Here is a 19,031-nt window from a genome sequence, read left to right as displayed (position 1 = left end):
TCATTTTCCTATCGTTGCCTAACATTAGGTATAATATGGCCCAGCCCTAATGTCAGGTGATGCTGAAAAAGTAGTTTATGCATATATATGCGGGACTATTGTCATTTGTTGTACAGGGAGTGCAGAATTATTAGGCAAGTTGTATTTTTGAGGAATAATTTTATTATTGAACAACAACCATGTTCTCAATGAACCCAAAAAACTCATTAATATCAAAGCTGAATGTTTTTGGAAGTAGCTTTTAGTTTGTTTTCAGTTTTAGCTATTTTAGGGGGATATCTGTGTGTGCAGGTGACTATTACTGTGCATAATTATTTATTTTTACCAGTGAAACCAATATAACATCTCCACATTCACAAATATACATTTCTGACATTCAAAAACAAAACAAAAACAAATCAGCGACCAATATAGCCACCTGTCTTTGCAAGGACACTCAAAAGCCTGCCATCCAGTGATTCTGTCAGTGTTTTGATCTGTTCACCATCAACATTGCGTGCAGCAGCAACCACAGCCTCCCAGACACTGTTCAGAGAGGTGTACTGTTTTCCCTCCTTGTAAATCTCACATTTGATGATGGACCACAGGTTCTCAATGGGGTTCAGATCAGGTGAACAAGGAGGCCATGTCATTAGTGTCACGGTCCTGGGTCGGGTCGACCCAGCATTTTGAGTTTCTTATGTTTTGGTTTATTTTTGCATTATGGATTAGTTATTCTCTGGTGATACTGTTTTGATTACAATTATATTCTGATTCTTTAGTTATCTGATGATGATGTTGATGACGATGATGATTATTTCTGGTTTAGGTTTTGTTATCTTGCCCTTATGTTTGGTTTAGGTTGCCTGTGCTTAGTCTTCTCTGCCCGTATGTCCCTCTGTTTGTCCATGACGTCATTATGCCTGTTTACGAGTCTGTCTCTGTCTGGCGTGTGCCAATTAGTTTTTCTTCTTTTATACCCTTTCTTGCCAGCCACGCTGTGGAGTACTTGGAAGTAGTAATATACCTATACTTTTTTTGCCCCCCCACACCCCGAGGGCATTCCCCCCCCCACCCCCCACCCCTCTCCCCCCACCCCCCCCCCCCACCCCGAGGGCATTTTCCCCCCTCCCCTATCCCCCTCCGCGTCCATGTGCGTGTGCACGTGCGCGAGAACGGACTTTTTGCACGTGCATGTGTGTCCAGGGGTCATATGAGTTCACATGTGTTTAATAGAGTATTATTTAATGAAACCATAATGTGTTTTAATTAAACTCTTTTTAAAGGATTGTATAGGTCTCAGAGTTCTGTTATTTAGACATAGGTGATTTAATTGAACTACTTTAGGGGTATTTTAACTAGTTAGGAGCCTTTTGCATTTTCTTCAGTGCTATTTAGGAGCAAATAGTTTTAAAACAGAGGTCCGCAAATAACAGGTATCCCTTTAGAAATAAACAGTGATACTTCTAAAAACCGTGTATGCCCACACAGCATTTAATTTAGCTAGTTTAGGAAGATTTCACTTTTCTAATAGTTTCACAGGCTAATAGTTTTTAAATAGAGCACCACAAACAACATGTATCCCTTTAGAAATAAACAGTGATACTTCTAAAAACCGTGTATTCCCACACAGCATTTAATTTAGCTAGTTTAGGAAGATTTCACTTTTCTAATAGTTTCACAGGCTAGTAGTTTTTTAAATAGAGCACCACAAACAACATGTATCCCTTTAGAAATAAACTGTGACACTTCTAAAAGTACATATTCACACTAGAGCTGTATCAACCACCATGTGGCTTTAATGCAACTAGTCTTATAATTATCTACTAGTCTGCAACAGTTAGACTCGCTGATTACACATAGATGATTTAACTACTTTAGGGGCATTTCACGTTTCTAAAAGTTTCACAGGCCAATAGTTTTAAATAGAGCACCGCAAACAAAAGATGCTCCTTATCAAGAGTATCCCAGCCCAAAGTGCTATTTTCAAAAACCGTAGAGTTGACCACTGCGTCTCTAGCAGCTGTAACTTTGGAAAAGAACGGTAATTCCCATCTGTTGGGCTTGAAATTCTCCATGAAAATGGCTTCTTCCAGCCCTTCTGCTCAATCAACCATCAGAGTGACAGAACTTGGTACATATTTGGTACTTGGTACCAGGGATACTGAGCAATCTTTAGTCTCTGAAGATCCAGCCACGAACCCTACATTTGAAGATTGGAGTGAAGACGCACCGTATTCACCAGTGTCAGAGTGGAGCACACCCCCCTCACCACCACAGCTGTGGACGATGGACACTGACAACGAGGAAGATTTTTTGTATTTCGGCGACTCTCCCGACATTGATGAGGTAGACTGGACATGGCCGCCCTTCCAAGGCCCTGAGAGATTACCGGAACAGCTATGGGATAATGATGAGGACTTACCTTATGTACCCACGTAATCGGTGATGAATTGTGAAGTTACAATTCTTTTCTGAAAAAGCATTTTTATTTTTGTATAAAAATAAATGTTGATGTTGTGCTATGGGATTGTATGTTTCAATTTTACTTATAATGTACCAAATCACTACAACAGGCGGCTCAAGGCGATGCCATCCAGAGTAAGGATCTTGTTAGCCACAGTGTTTCTAAGATTTTTACGCCCCGTTACAATAACCTCAGTTCTATCTGAACTTAGAAGCAGAAAATTAAAGCTCATTATGTGTCTAAGACATCCCTGCAGTTTAACCAATAAAAGCGGGTATCATATGCATAGCAGTGAAAATGTATGCTATGCTATGCCTTCTAAAGCGCATATGATGCAAACAAAACTGGTCTTTGCACAGAAGCCTGTGGAGCTTCATAATTAACCTCAGTGTGTGAAGAGGACTCTCCATTTAATAATAGCTGTAATAAAATGTTATGGCGAACGGTGTTAAACGCTGCACTTGGGTCTAGCAGGGAAGATTTCAACTTTTCAATATGAATGAAGAATATCCTAAAAATGGCATTGAGGTGGGTGTTACAGTGAAAAAAACAAAAAGCAGCCAAATTTTCATCTGAAAATGTTGAATTTTAGTAAAACAATGCTCTGTAGTTTGATACTGTCGTTACAGACAAAGCAGATGTTTAAAAGCCTTTGGATGCTCATTTGAAATGCCCTCATTCTCCTTATCAGCTGGAAACATTAAAGCCGTAAAATGACTTTTTCGAACGGATAAAAACTATTGAACAGCAGCAATGATGAGCCTGTTCCAGAATTTGAATGTACATGTGTTGAAGGTGCGGGTCTTGTTGAATTATTAAACATACTTTCTTTAATTTTTCGAGCCACAAAAACAACAACTTTTAATTTTCTTCTGCTTGAGTCTCGGCCTCGGGTAGCTCTACTTATCATTGCTCAGTCAGTTGTCTGTTTGTGCTACTTTTTCAAGGAGCAGCGGATTATTGGTAAGGGTGACTTTATGTGTTTAGCTACTTAAGTGGAAGTACTGTGGATAGTTTTACCTTACATACATAGATCTACCAGTGCAGCTTCTGAGGTAACTGTTTACAAAATGTTATATTCTATCCACAAGTTCTTTGCAATTTTACATTGATAAACATTATCCTTAACACATTTGGCCCACGTAAAGTGCTATGGCCATCACACTGTCATTTAGAATTGTTTAAATAACTCGTGTCTTAAGTCCTTCCATCAAACAGAAAATAAAAAAAAAGTCGCATGGTTCACTTTATATTTCTAACATTTTGTGATATAAAGTCGTTCATAACAAACTGAAAGGCTGGGAGTTTAAAATGCAAACCGATGGAAGCAGAAGTAGAAGACTATAATGTCACAGAGCACACGGTGTCTATTATTGTGTAGACATTTATAAATAAAAGCTTAATAAAGATGCTTAATTTCTTAAGAAATAAACAGGTGGAGTGATCTTTATCAAAAGTGGATGTTGCATCTGTGGCTAAACCCCTGTACCCAAAAACTTTAAAAATCTACTGTGTGTGAGGCTGTGTAAGTAAAGCTTGCCCTTCACACCCGTGTGTAACAAACCATTTGTTGGGGGTTGTGGATTTGACACCTCAGCATTGTGAAAGTGGGGAAACATGTTTCTGGCTGTGCATAAGATTTCTGCTTACAACTTAGAATCTCAGTTCTAAATGAAATTCAGATGTTTTTTTTAAGTATGGCTAATGTATTAATTGACTTCTAAGGCACACACACACACACACACACACACACACACGAACAACACCAACACAGCAAAGAAGCAGAGGGGGTCGTTTTACTACGCATCATAAAAACGCAATCATTCATCTTCCAACTGTATCTTTCTGTTCTGGCTTTAGAATCATTGGTTGTTTACTGAGCCGTACTTTGGGAGTCATACTGTTGTGATACTGGGGAAAAAAGGGTAGGGTCTGATAGACTAAACCCTTACACACACAACTTGAAAAACCTAAAGAGTGTGTGAGACTGCCAGCTGTGTTGTTCAGCAATAAACTCATCTACAAATGTGTTAGTAAAGAGCGACTTGTACTTCTGTCCCATTAAGCAGTGGTTTAACAAATTTCACTGCAAACTATAAAAGGAATCTGGATTTATATAGAACATAGTAGTGATGGATTAAATGCAGGAAGCACTAGTATAAGGTGTCTATGGAACAAATCTCCTTCAGCGTTCAAATGACCAAAGTGAGGCCTACAGGCGTTTCTCTCAGTTGGTTGTGTTCAGGGAAAAAGCAGCTAAATACACTGAGACTGCTCCACATTGTTAGTGAGTTAACTCTGGATATCTGTAGGTTTTGTCAAACTTGGAGTGAACAAAAGCAGAAAAACAGTAAAAGATGCAGACAGTGAAAGTCTGGTTTATTTCATGAACACAATGAAACATTTTACAGTCCACAGAGCAAAGTAGCATACATGATAAATAGATACACATAACACGGACAGTGAGAAGTAAAACTCATCGTCTTACCACATGTTATATTCTGTAAACTTAAAATAAACCACAGAAATTAGAGTTTAGTGTTTTAAAGTCACCTATTAAAAACATGAGTCAACATTACTGAAGTGACACTTTAACGATGCTTCATATCACAGTCTTTATGATGATAAAACAGGTTCTCTCATTAGTAGTTGTCTGCGCTGTCACATGCCATGAAAATGTCCTGAGTCAGGGTTCCTCTTCAATCACCATTGATCATTAATAGGACGCACAAAAGATTTGTTGCATTATCCCCATAAACAACACGCTTTTATAGAAATCATTGTGACACAAATATTTAGATTCTTGCTTCACAATGTGCACGAACTCAAAATCTTTAGTTTCATATTTATAAAGTATCGCAAAGAATACATTTATACCATTGTATGAGCTACACTTCTTGTAAAAAACTGATTGGTAATGCGTTTGAGAAAAGCTCCTGCTGTGACCTTCCTTCTGCGAGGGCACACACACACTCACACACACACTCACACTCACACACACACTCACACTCACACACACACTCACACACTCACACACACACACACTCACACACACACACTCACACACAGAGAGAGAGAGAGAGATAGAGAGGGAGAGAGAGGGGGAGATCATTAATACAAAGGATTGGAGCCGTTTTTGGATTTTCACTTGTTGTTGGCTTTAATATGAACAGTCCCATAAAATTCATTCCAGTTTTTTTTTTTTGTCTTTGCTTCAATTAAGATGTTTCTTTAAATCTACAACAGCTTCCTTTTCAAAAAAGTTTACTGACATAGTAAGGAAGTAGCTAGGGACCTCAGTAAGTATGAGCAACAATAGCTTAGGGACAGTTTCTACAATAAAGAGGATTTCATCATCTGCTGTTCGTCAAAAAGCGCCGTATTAAAAACAATTCAGCAGACCCTCAGAGTGCTGATACAAACTGTTTTCAGCTGTAGAGGTAGAGGTACGCTTCATGTACTTATCAACATACAGTTTAGCGGAGTGGATTAGAGTGCATTGGTGCTTGGGCCTCTTTTATTTAGCACGGTTATACCATTGTGAATTTAGCTATATAAATATGCTCAAGAGTCTATCATATGTTTGACATGCAACTAAAAATTCGAAAATATATATATTTTAAATCAGTAACTTTGCAAATTTAGAGGAAATGTTTTCGGACAACATATGTGTCACATTTTAAAACAGGTTTTGAATAATCAGCACTGACATACAGACATTTACGCCCTGGGTATAACAGACATGCTTACCTTGTGAAAGGCCCTGGGATTTCTTGGAGCAGAGAAACACTCTGTATTGTTGCTTTTCTCTATTGTATAAGCAGCGCCCGACTGTCAGAAACGCTCTGTGCGGGTAGCAAAGTCAGCTCCAACGCACATTCAAGTGAAAAAATAAAAAGTTAAAACGATATACCTTGCGGCCGTTGTGAAGTGCTGAGGAAAATACTGTGTGTCTGATGGGGTGTTTTTATATAGGTGGGGCTACTTTCAGTTGAGCTCTGAGATGTAGAGATAAAAGAGTGTGATGTAAGGAAGAAAGGTGGAAAGCCTTTGGAGACTCTGTTGGACATGGTTTCTGCTGGCCTCTGACATGATAAGACTAGTTGCATTAAAGCCATTAACTGTTTGTGAATATACACCTTTGGGCTGGGATGCTCTTGATAAGGAGCATCTTTTGTTGCTTCATACCTTTTTACAGACTTTTGGGAGCCTAGCTGCTGCACCCCCTCTGTCTAACTGTTACAGAGTGTGTGGATATGTGTTTTTTAGAAACACCTTTGGGCTGGGATACTCTTGATAAGGAGCATCTTTTGTTTGCGGTGCTCTATTTAAAACTATTGGCCTGTGAAACTTTTAGAAACGTGAAATGCCCCTAAAGCAGTTAAATCATCTATGTGTAATCAGCGAGTCTAACTGTTGCAGACTAGTAGATAATTATAAGACTAGTTGCATTAAAGCCACATGGTGGTTGATACAGCTCTAGTGTGAATATGTACTTTTAGAAGTATCACAGTTTATTTCTAAAGGGATACATGTTGTTTGTGGTGTTCTATTTAAAAAACTACTAGCCTGTGAAACTATTAGAAAAGTGAAATCTTCCTAAACTAGCTAAATTAAATGCTGTGTGGGAATACACGGTTTTTAGAAGTATCACAGTTTATTTCTAAAGGGATACATGTTGTTTGTGGTGCTGTGAAGTAGTCACACTCGAACGTCAAGGAAGGTGGTAGGGAAGCAGACTATGCAGACATTTTGGATTTCCAAGGTGAGCAATTTATTTGCAGTGAACTTAATTTAATGTATAACTTAACAAAACTTTCCCCAAATCAATTCATTTAACAAAACTCAACATAACATGGCTCTGGTAACACAGCTCACCTCTCCTCTCTCCTGCATCTGGTAGAGACTGGCTTTAAATAGGGCCATCAATTTCCCTCCAATTGCCCAGCCAGTACCACTCACTCAACTGAGGGATCTAAAACTCTACTCAGGTTATCTAAAAACACAAAACCTCTACACACTTCTAATATGCACATTTACACAACTAAATGGCAGTATTAACAAAAGGAAAAACATTCAACAAATCCCTTTAAACATTAACACAAACAAAAGGAAGCATCTCTCTGGAAAAAGAAACCCCTCCACATGGTTTGACCTGATGATGTCATGTGTGACATGATCAGGACTTTAAAATGAGGAAATGCCAAGCGGGCGTTTCCCCACACCTGACACTCATGATGACTGAAAAGACAAACAGAGTAAGTATGAACAAATGACTTAATCTGTAACATAATAAAGTATAAAGAAACATAACTTAGTATTTGTCTTAATTTGCAGAATGTTTGATTTGCCGGCAACAAAACGCTTACACAAACAAACCCGGGATAGTGAGTGAAGCAATGTTACTTGACAAATAGCAAATCATAGCAAATACATAGAAACAGAATAACGTGTACAATGTGCAAAAAAAAAAAAGGTAAACACATCTGGGACAAATGGAGAGAATTACAACTGCTTCTCCACTTTGTCACAGGTGCTCTATTTAAAAACTATTAGCCTGTGAAACTATTAGAAAAGTGAAATCTTCCTAAACTAGCTAAATTAAATGCTGTGTGGGCATACACGGTTTTTAGAAGTATCACTGTTTATTTCTAAAGGGATACCTGTTATTTGCGGACCTCTGTTTTAAAACTATTTGCTCCTAAATAGCACTGAAGAAAATGCAAAAGGCTCCTAACTAGTTAAAATACCCCTAAAGTAGTTCAATTAAATCACCTATGTCTAAATAACAGAACTCTGAGACCTATACAATCCTTTAAAAAGAGTTTAATTAAAACACATTATGGTTTCATTAAATAATACTCTATTAAACACATGTGAACTCATATGACCCCTGGACACACATGCACGTGCAAAAAGTCCGTTCTCGCGCACGTGCACACGCACATGGACGCGGAGGGGGATAGGGGAGGGGGGAAAATGCCCTCGGGGTGGGGGGTGGGGGGAGAGGGGTGGGGGGAATGCCCTCGGGGTGTGGGGGGGCAAAAAAAGTATAGGTATATTACTACTCTTGGACTCGTGTGATGGAGCATTGTCCTGCATGAAAATCATGTTTTTCTTGAAGGATGCAGACTTCTTCCTGTACCACTGCTTGAAGAAGGTGTCTTCCAGAAACTGGCAGTAGGACTGGGAGTTGAGCTTGACTCCATCCTCAACCCGAAAAGGCCCCACAAGCTCATCTTTGATGATACCAGCCCAAACCAGTACTCCACCTCCACCTTGCTGGCGTCTGAGTCGGACTGGAGCTCTCTGCCCTTTACCAATCCAGCCACGGGCCCATCCATCTGGCCCATCAAGACTCACTCTCATTTCATCAGTCCATAAAACCTTAGAAAAATCAGTCTTGAGATATTTCTTGGCCCAGTCTTGACGTTTCAGCTTGCGTGTCTTGTTCAGTGGTGGTCGTTTTTCAGCCTTTCTTACCTTGGCCATGTCTCTGAGTATTGCACACCTTGTGCTTTGGGGCACTCCAGTGATGTTGCAGCTCTGAAATATGGCCAAACTTGTGGCAAGTGGCATCTTGGCAGCTGCACGCTTGACTTTTCTCAGTTCGTGGGCAGTTATTTTGCGCCTTGGTTTTTCCACACGCTTCTTGCGACCCTGTTGACTATTTTGAATGAAACGCTTGATTGTTCGATGATCACGCTTCAGAAGCTTTGCAATTTTGAGACTGCTGCATCCCTCTGCAAGATATCTCACTATTTTTGACTTTACTGAGCCTGTCAAGTCCTTCTTTTGACCCATTTTGCCAAAGGAAAGGACGTTGCCTAATAATTATGCACACCTGATATAGGGTTTTGGAGCGTGATGTCACGGGGGTGGGCGTGGAAAGGATTTTGGCCCGATCCGCCATTTTGGGGGTCTAAGTAAGGAGCGAAAGCATAGCCATGGTTCGTACTTGCTGTGTGGTCCGCTGCAATGTTCGATCTTACGACCGGCACGGGAATAAGTTTCGATTGTCTTTTTATGCTTTCCCAACCTGGAAGCAACATGAAGGAGCTCATGTATCGGATATTACCAAACGAAGGCGTCTAGCCTGGATAGCAGCCGTGAGACGAGCTGATATCAAGTTCTGTTACGTCTCCAGATATCAGTTGGTGTGCTCAAGACATTTTCATTCCGGTAAGTTCTAAATATGTTCACATCACACTTTATAGCTGAATAATATCATCGTTGGTGGTCTCGGAAGTTATAGAAATTGCGATCAAACATAGAATGGAGTGACTTGATTGGTTGATGTAAAGACAATAAATGAAATGAGACAGGAAGGACACAAATTGCCATTAATAATTTACCCGATTATCAATGTGTTAATTTGCATGTACTTTACAATTATGGGCATATAATATGATAACGATATTTTAGCAGTTCAATGATAAATGTGTAACATTAATTATGGTGGGGGGTGGAAAATGGCTATTTCACTCGATGCACTCCAGCTGACTTACTTTGACGACGTACTCAGAGTTTGGCGGCTTGAAAATAGCCAAATCTTGCACCCAGCCATTTGTAAATTGGATGTGCGCCTCCAGTGACTTGTAATTACGAAACTGGTTCGCTGTGTAAGCGCTTACTCCACAAACAAGATACGTGAAGATATCGGGGTAGGACAGTGGCGGTAAGTCGTCTGGGTCTTTACTCCACTGCCGTATTTCATATGGGTCCAGATTTGCGATGCACTCTATTTTTTTTTTTTTCAAGTACCGCTGCTTCGCCTCTGGACGCAATCGGTCTCTATACCGTCCGTTTTCTTTTGAGCTGCTTTTAAGCATGTTTCTTGTCGTAGTCGTTCCAACACAGTGTGTTTGTTTTGATTCGTAGACCCCGAAAATGGAGCTGCGCTCCCACAATGCATTGCGGCGTGATGTCAACTCCAAAGCCCTATAGGGTGTTGATGTCATTAGACCACACCCCTTCTCATTACAGAGATGCACATCACCTAATATGCTTAATTGGTAGTAGGCTTTCGAGCCTATACAGCTTGGAGTAAGACAACATGCATGAAGAGGATGATGTGGACAAAATACTCATTTGCCTAATAATTCTGCACTCCCTGTATTAGGATGTTCTACATTTTCCTTAAAAAGCCTTCAGTTAATCCAAAATGCTGCAGCGACAGTACCGACAGGAAAACTAGACAGGGTAACTGGAAATAGAGAGGATATTTCTCCCATATTGGTTTCTCTTCATTGGCTACCTGTCAAGTCTAGAGTCAAATTTAAAATCTGTCTCTACATACAAAGTCTTACATAAAAAGGCCTCATCATATCTTAAAGAATGCATAGTAGCATATTATTTGCATATTATTCCAATAAAGCACTATACTCTCAGACTGAAAACATACTTGTGATTCCTAGGGTATTTAAAAGCCTTCAGCTTTCAGATCCCTCATCTGTGGAACCAGCTACCAGTTTGGATTTGGGAGACAGACACCCTCTCTATACTGGGGTTAAAACTTTCCTTTTTGAGAACACTGGGATGAATCAGGTGACCCTGAACCCTCCCTTACTTAAATTGCTATGGTCTTAGGCTGCTAGGGCGTTCCCATGATCCACTAAGCATTTCTTTTCCACTCACCTATTTTGTCTCTCCTTGTTGTTATGCGTCACTATTGCTGCTAATTACTAAACTCTGCCTTTGTGCCCCAAAGAATGTCTTGTGTTCTCTTTTTTTCCCTTTCCTCAACCAGTCGTGACAGATGGCTTGCCCCTCCCCCCAAACCTGGTTTTGCTCGAGCTTTTGTTCTGTTAAAGAGAATCTTTCCTTCCTACCACTTGCTCGTCTGTGGTCATGTGATTGCTGTGATTTTATTTTGTGTTTGATTATTTTAGTCTAGTCTACAATGTAAAGTGCCTTCAGGTGGCACTTGCTGTGAATTGGTGGTATATACATTAAATAATATGTAGACTTGTTAAACAAACATATGCTTGAACTGAATAGAGTTTCTACAAGCAAATACAGTAAGAAAACAGTTCCTTCTAGCTTATTATCTCTACACATGCAGTGTGGTCACTTCTATTTTACTCAACTATTAACAGCATTCACCTGTGTGGTCACTACAACATCCAGTTATAAATCAGTTTGGAGTCATCAATTCAATCATTTTTACAGCCCTGAATGAATTTCTGCCAGGTCAGACATATCAAGCACTGATAGCACAGCTTTGTTTTGTCTCAGTAAGTACTTTCCCTCTAAATCACAATTCCTGCCAGTGATGAGGTGGACGTCTGCCAAACAATTTCTGCTTGCCATTGTTAGATAGGTGGATCCAGACTTCTCTCTAGGACTGTTTTTTTTTTTTTTGTGTGTCTCTTTCTTTTTCTACAATCCATGGGTGGAAAAGTGACAGCCACCAAAACCTGAGCTCACCCTGAATCCTCACTGGTTACTGCTACACTTAGAGCAAAAACAGGGTCCCTGTCTCTCAGCATTTTGGCACATACAGCGAGCAAAATCAAATGCAATAAAAGCATGTCTGGATTTGGGCTTGTTAAGCAAGAGAAGAGCCTTTAATTGCTTGAGCTTTGTGCAGCTTCACAAAGAGAATACATCGCTAATCTGTAGCTCAAGGGTGAATGTTTGTGACTAAAAAAGCAAAGATGCAAAGTATGGTGGAGGAAAAAGAAAGGTGTTTGACACACTGTGGCTGCTGGCAGAGTATTTAATTTTATCATTATGACATGTGTCTGCGAGGTTCACTCAAAATATTTCAATTACACTGGTGAGGACTGAGCTTCTTGTGATTTGTGGTAAACCACAATGGAAGCTCTTGAAAGGCTTTTAAATTTTACTATTCAGTTATGATAACATTGAATCATTGTCTGACATAAGGAAACATAGTAAACTGCAACAATCACTTCAAAAAAGCCTCACAGGGAAAAACCAGTGAGACTAATTTAACAGAGAAAATGAAAAGGAACACATTAATACATGCACTGCTGTAATATTTGACTTTCTATATTTTGACAACTATCTGACTTTCTAAGATAATTTAGCGCTGAGGGAGTGAACGTGCTGGAGAAAAATGCAACATTTTGTTTAGCGCCAATTTGTAAAATAGGGTGAATAAAGCATTATCATCACAATTACTTTAAGCTGAAATAGTGATTCAGGTAGAACATATGTTTGAGTGGCTGCAAGAAACGAAAACCCCCAGAAAAACACTACATTTATGTGACGATCAAGGAACGTATATGTAACAAACTGACAAAGAAGGAGGAAAAATATAGGTGCAAATCATGGGAAGCGATCATAGCAAACAATCAGTGAATGAGAGAAGAAGTCAAACTAAACACAAGGCACAAGCAGCAAAATAAAGCAGGAAATAAAATGTTATAACTACAACGGAACAAAAGGATGAGAGAACCTAATACAAGGCCAATGACACAAGAGGATGGAACAAAATTTCTTATACAGCCATAATCTGACAACAAAACATAACACAATGCAGAAAATACATGAAAACAATAGGCAAACTATAGGCAGGAATAGAGGACTGAGGAGTAACTACACTCAAAGGAAAACATGAAGCAAGTAATCAAACAACGTAAGAATCAACAGTGCATATTTAAATAAATAAAACTAAAAAGTCCATAAACACAGAGACATAGGCTCAATGACCCAGGGCCATGCCATTACACTGCAGCCAATGGTACGTGACTTGTCTATGATTTCACTTCTCTTCTTTTAGGGGCATATCCTCGGGCAGAATACTGAACCCTGAGTTGCAGCCATCAGAGTGCACGTGACATAGGTTGAAGGATATAAAAAAAAAAACAACAACAGCAATAGAATAATATTAAACACAAAGTGAACCGTCTTCCTTCATTAAATAGGTTCTTTTAGATGTTAAGGAGGAATTGACTTAACCAGGCTGGCGGAGAATGAAGACAACCGGACACCTGCAGCAGATGGGGAATCAGTGAACTTTTATTGAGACAGAGACAATCTCTCAACACAGCTCACATCAGGAGATTCCTAATATTTGCTGTGAGGATGGGTATATATTCTCTAAAACTTACAGGAGGGGGTTGTGAGGAAAGTGCTGCATTAGCAGAAAAACAACTCCATAAAAGGAAATCGGCCTTGGGTGTTCTAGCCTCTTCGCTTGCAGATATCTTCCACCTGCAGGATGAGGCGATCGCTTCTTATCGCTCTCAAGGCCAAAGTCGTACAGTTGCACAGTAACTTTAAAGCTGAACAATATTTAAAGCTGAATAATGTTTGATCAGATTATATTTTCTTCAAATCCCCCTTTTGACCCATCTTAAATGGGTCAACACACAAAAATAAGTAACATTCAAAGGAACACAGAGACGTGTCGAAGCCTGGCTCGAAAAACTCCTCGGGTCTTATCATTTGTCTTTATCTGTCATTGCAGATGAGGAGAAAAGAGTCCAGGCACCACCCTGCCCAGGGGTCGGCTGCAAGCAGTCTCGGTTCCCGATGAAAGCAGTAACAGCTGTCCTGCACAAAAGGATACAACGAGTCAGTGCAACCAGGGTAGTGACACAAAATTAACAGTTCCTGTAACTCAGCAACCAAAAAGCATAAGTAATGATAAAAATGTGGAGAGTGCAGAGTATACTATAATAATGAGAGATATAAACGTGAAAATGTGAAAGAATAAATCAATCGTAAAATAAACCCAGAACGGTAACTGCTAAGGACATTCAAAAGTGAATATGATAAAACGTGAGGAAGGGGTGTGGAAAAAAAAACAATTTATATCCAGTGGTGGGAGTACACATTCGCTCAGGCTTAAGTCCGGAGACCCTGAGAACATCGCTTAACCCTCACAACCCGACCAGACACAGTTCAACCAGATATATCCTACAAGAGGAAGTGGGTGAGGGAAACAATTAATAACAAGCCTAATACAAAACACCACAGAGAAACAACCATTCTAGAAGCATTTAAACAAGAGAAAGACGATAATGTCCGTCACCCTCACGATCAGAGTTTTCATCATCCGTTGGCGAGGAGGTAACCGTGTCTCGTTTCTTTCTAAATGGATCGGGCGTGGGCAAAACTGGAGAGGAAGTGGTGGGCAAGACCCTAGGGGCTACATTTGTCAGATTGGGACTGTCAGAAGGGGGCGAAGCTTTTGAACTTGAAGGTGTCAGAAGTGTCGGGGGCCCTTCACAGATCAGGATTATGCCAATGGGAATGAGACCCAGGGCCAGGAAGCAAACAAAGATGCAACATCTTTGCCTGCCTGTCATTTCAGGGGGAAAGGGCCAAGACATGTTTACTTAGCTTGGATGTCTTCTAATAGAGGATGATGGGGCAGAGAAAGGTGGTCCAGTTCCCCCCACCTCGCCAAGGGCGTGTTCTAGGAGTTAAAGAGCAACAACCTGCAATCTGTACCAAAAAATCTTCATAGTCCCACCGGAAAATCATAAGAGTAATAAACGATTCAGCTCAACAGACAAGTATCATGTTCAGGTTTCTCCAATCCTTAAATCACTATTATTGCCACAATTTGCTTTATTCACCCTTTGGGCAATGTTATTCCAAGAGAGAGAGAGAGAGAGAGAGAGAGAGAGAGAGAGAGAGAGAGAGAGAGAGAGAGAGAGAGAGAGAGAGAGAGAGAGAGCCCCTAATGGCCAGTTAGTGGGCTCTAGGTCAAACTGTCCCCAAATTTGTTATTTGTTATTATTACTTGTTTTCATGTCACTTGTCTGTTTTCTACTGCACCCCTCTCACCAAAGCAAAGCAAACATTAGCAGCACATTGACCGTAGTCAGGCATCCTCATTCCATAGGTGCTATAAAACATTTCCTGTAAAAGAATCACAGTTTTCAAGACAGGGTGTGTCTCCCCCAACACTCTCACCAGAATACAGTGTAATAGCATCCCCAACTCCTAACCCATAAACACCGTTTCTTCATACATCCGCCCAGAAATCCTGTAATAGAAAAACATTAAAACTGTAACCCTGTAGGGAAGAAAATGTAAATGGTAACGCTGCGCAGTTACCTCTGTAAGCAACACAAGACACAAAAATGGCATTTACAGGTTCACTCATCCTCGAATATTTTGTCATCCTTCTACTCCTGTAAAAGAAACCCACATAAATTCATCCACCCTTTTATCCTATCTAGGTGGAGGTGGTTAACCTTGAGTCATGGTCAAGTCTTGTCATCTTTTACCAGTCAGTCCGTTTGTTTTTATTCCCAGTCTTTCATCCATTCATCCGTTCTTTGCTGATAGTGAAACCTGTCGTCGCATCTAGTTTCCACACTCAGCAAAATGACGTCATCTCAAAAAGAAACAAGAACTTGAGTTTGGATTACCTCGCTGAATCCTTTTTTTAAACAGGGACTCTCGTTTCTAATTGTCCCCACAAGTGTTTCCTCCAGAACCCATTTCAATGCGGAGAAACTCACTTACAACAATTTTCTCGCCGACGTGTAATGCTTGTAATTTCCGATGTGCAGATCTGCTTAAAGAAAAGATTCACAAACAAAAATCAGTAAATATAAAACAAAATAAAATGAAAAATAACAAAAACAAAATGCAGACGCCCGGGTCTTAGGACTTGTCACTGAATATTCTTCCCATCAATAAAAATACCAACCTAAACCTACACAGAGTCAAATCAACACCACCTCAACCTTTTCATATTCATAAACCTATATGTTTTGCGTTCGTGAAACAAAATTGAACCATTAAGTAAGTTGAGCTCTTGAAATGTTTTAATTCTCTTAATTCTGCCAGTTTATTTCAACACTTATTCAATGACTTTTATTCAACTGCTACTTGGTCACTCGACTTTTACCTGTTCAAATTGCCTAGGGTTCAACAAAGTCTAGATCCCCGTTATCATGAAACTTGAACGGTGTACGATGATTTACTTACAGTAATTTAGAATCATCACTCAACCTAGCTCTACTACTGGCACTGCGTGACTTTTCTCACACTGGAAACCAGAATTTAGTACAGAACTTTAATGCCTCAGGGAATCGCGTTCAAGGGCTGCCCCCCCTTCTCTTCTTCTTTGTCCGTGTGTTCCTCCTTTATTAAATCTCCATCACAATGACGTGGCGCTCTGAAATAAAACTCACACTGTTAATTCCTCGTTTTCACTCTGCACCACTGCTCAGAGTGTTTTCTTTTCTTTTTAGTGTAGAGTAAACAATTAAGTCGAGGCCTTAAGCCCCAGATATCTCGCACGGGCATCATTTTCATAACCAAACCGCTCCGGACTCTGCTCCCCAGACCACACAAATGCCCTCTGGGCTTATTATTATAGCAAATTCTGTATTTGACTTTGTTGTGTGCAGCATTGAGCCTTTGTCAGTAAAGCATTCTTCATTGCAGCAGCTGGAGCATTGTGTGTCACTTCTTAGTAAATTAAATCAACATTTTGATTTTAGTGCATGGGTATGTATCAGTTTTTACTCCCTCAACAAGTGCATAAGTGTTCATGTGTGTGTTTCCCTTCATTTTAAGTAGGCGCATGCAGAAGTGTGTGTTCGTGTGTTGGTATATGTTTGTGTTCATCACCTTCCTGTTCTGTAGTTTAGGTAAACCAGCGGCCTGACGCATGGCCTAGGGTCCTCCCCTCCTCTTTGGGTCTGTTTTCATCCGTTGTTGCAGCTGCCTGCATCTTCTCCTTGTACCTTGACCCTTTTGCTTCTGCCTTCTGCAGCTCTGCTGTTCGGCTCTTCTCAGAGGTCAGCATCCTTCTGCTCACCGTCCCTTTTCCTCCGGGCTTAATGCGCGTCTCGTCACAGCTCTGTCAGCTGACGCAGCCTGGGAATTTCCCCCGTGTAGTGAAACGGGCTTTAGGTTTAGTGCTCTCCGTCTCTGCTGCATGAGATCACTCTTTTGCAGCACTGTTGACATCCTCAAGTTGTTGTTGTGAGTCCAGCTGCTGTGGCCTTCAGGGGTCAAAGGGTCAAAGATGGTCGCGGAGAGGGCAACGATGGTAGAGGGGAGGGTAGGAGTCCAGGTCAGCTTCGGCTCTCAGAAAAAACAAAAACAAAACAAAACAGGCGAACAGGAAAATGATGTTGTGTTGGCTGTGCTGTGTTGGCTGTGTTATCCCGAGAGGGGAGAAACAACGAGATCTCGTCTCCCCCCTTTTTTGTTTTTTTTTTTTTTTTTTTTTCACCATATAATCAACTCATAACCCCTCAAGTTGACAGGACAACACAGGTACGTGTTAAAATTCTTAAGATCCTGTTTAGAAACCTAAAAAGGAATTTCCTATCATTCAGTAGTCATTTGTCTTAAACAATCAACAAAAACATGTCCCAAGTCGACCCTTTTAACCACTAAATTTGTCGTGTCCTCACTTAATCCTCAGACCAGTGTCTTTGTCTTTTGACGTTACGTTGTTGTCCTGCAACCCAAAGCGTTTAATTGTCAGTAATGTATAAACTATATCATTTAAAAACAGGTGTATGTTAAGTGTCGCTACTTTAACCTTGCATGTACGTGCACATGTATGTAAGCTGTTTCTTCATTGCATGTATGGGTGCGTCTGTATATGGGTTACTTTAACTTTTTCTCAAACGAGGCATTTCTCTAACACGCACATGTGTCTGTTCCTCACCCTTCTCATATCTTTCTCTGATTGTGTGTGGTTTTATTTGTTTCAGTGATTTACCAGGAACATCTTTTCCTTTTCTCCATGTCTTCCGCCAGAGGTTAACACTGGTGAGATTCAGGGACACAGCACCCAGAGCAGTTCAGCGAGAAAAACCCGCCTCAAACTACATTCTCTCTTTTTTTGTTTTACCGGGAGGGGTGAGGACAACTCTGGTGTCCAGCCGTGAATTTTAGCCAAAGCTTGGCCTGTCTTCTGCTGCCGTACTCAGGCTTCCAGGTTAAGAAAAAACACCTGTATGAAGACACTAAACATACATTTAGTATTTGTATAAACATAACTGCCTAAATCATTGAACTCTTGAGGAGGGTGTATTTCAGAATCAGAATCAAAATCAAAAACTTTATTGTCATTGTCATGAGACCGACGACATTAAGAATGGTCCCCGATCATTGCATCATCCCTAGTAATATCAAATATAAAAAAACAATAAAATTCAATCAATAAAATAGATAGAATACTTAAAATACTAAGTATTCCCACCGTCATGCTTCAGACCGTGCATAGATTAACACAAGAGTGGCATGGTGGACATTTTTGTAGTATTCAGATGTGTTATTGCAGTTGGATAACAGCTGTGTTTGAGTCTATTAGTCCTTGCTCTGATTGCCCTGTACCGTCTGCCTTAGGGCAACAGTTCGAACAGGGAGTGGCCAGGATGTGAGGTGTCTTTTATGATGTTTTGGGCCTTTTTTAAAACAGTGGGCGTTGTTTGACTCTTTACTAACTTTAAAACCCCACCATAACAATTTCTCACTGACAAACTTCTATGCATCCATTTAAACATGCGAAGCCAGCACAAAATCACACACATACCCCTACAGCAAAGCTTTAACATAACCACAATGCAACTCCTCCCTTAAACGGGAGAAATCACCCTGAATCAACCAACTCTATAAAACGTCA

The 19,031-nt window shown here is 40.3% G+C and overlaps 1 protein-coding gene across 2 annotated transcripts in view; it reads left to right on the top strand.

Moving 5' to 3' along the window:
• sez6b (seizure related 6 homolog b) overlaps positions 1-19,031 on the top strand; it is a 246,012-nt gene that overhangs the window by 64,037 nt on the left and 162,944 nt on the right. The window lies entirely within an intron of this gene.

This window comes from Copadichromis virginalis, linkage group LG14 (assembly GCF_057382275.1).
Source record: "Copadichromis virginalis isolate Kocher_CV1m ecotype Utaka linkage group LG14, C_Virginalis_male_GT1.1, whole genome shotgun sequence".
In the NCBI taxonomy this organism is placed as follows: Eukaryota; Metazoa; Chordata; class Actinopteri; order Cichliformes; family Cichlidae; genus Copadichromis; species Copadichromis virginalis.
Note: the sequence above shows the minus strand (reverse complement) of the source record. Positions and strands in the feature narration are given on the sequence as shown.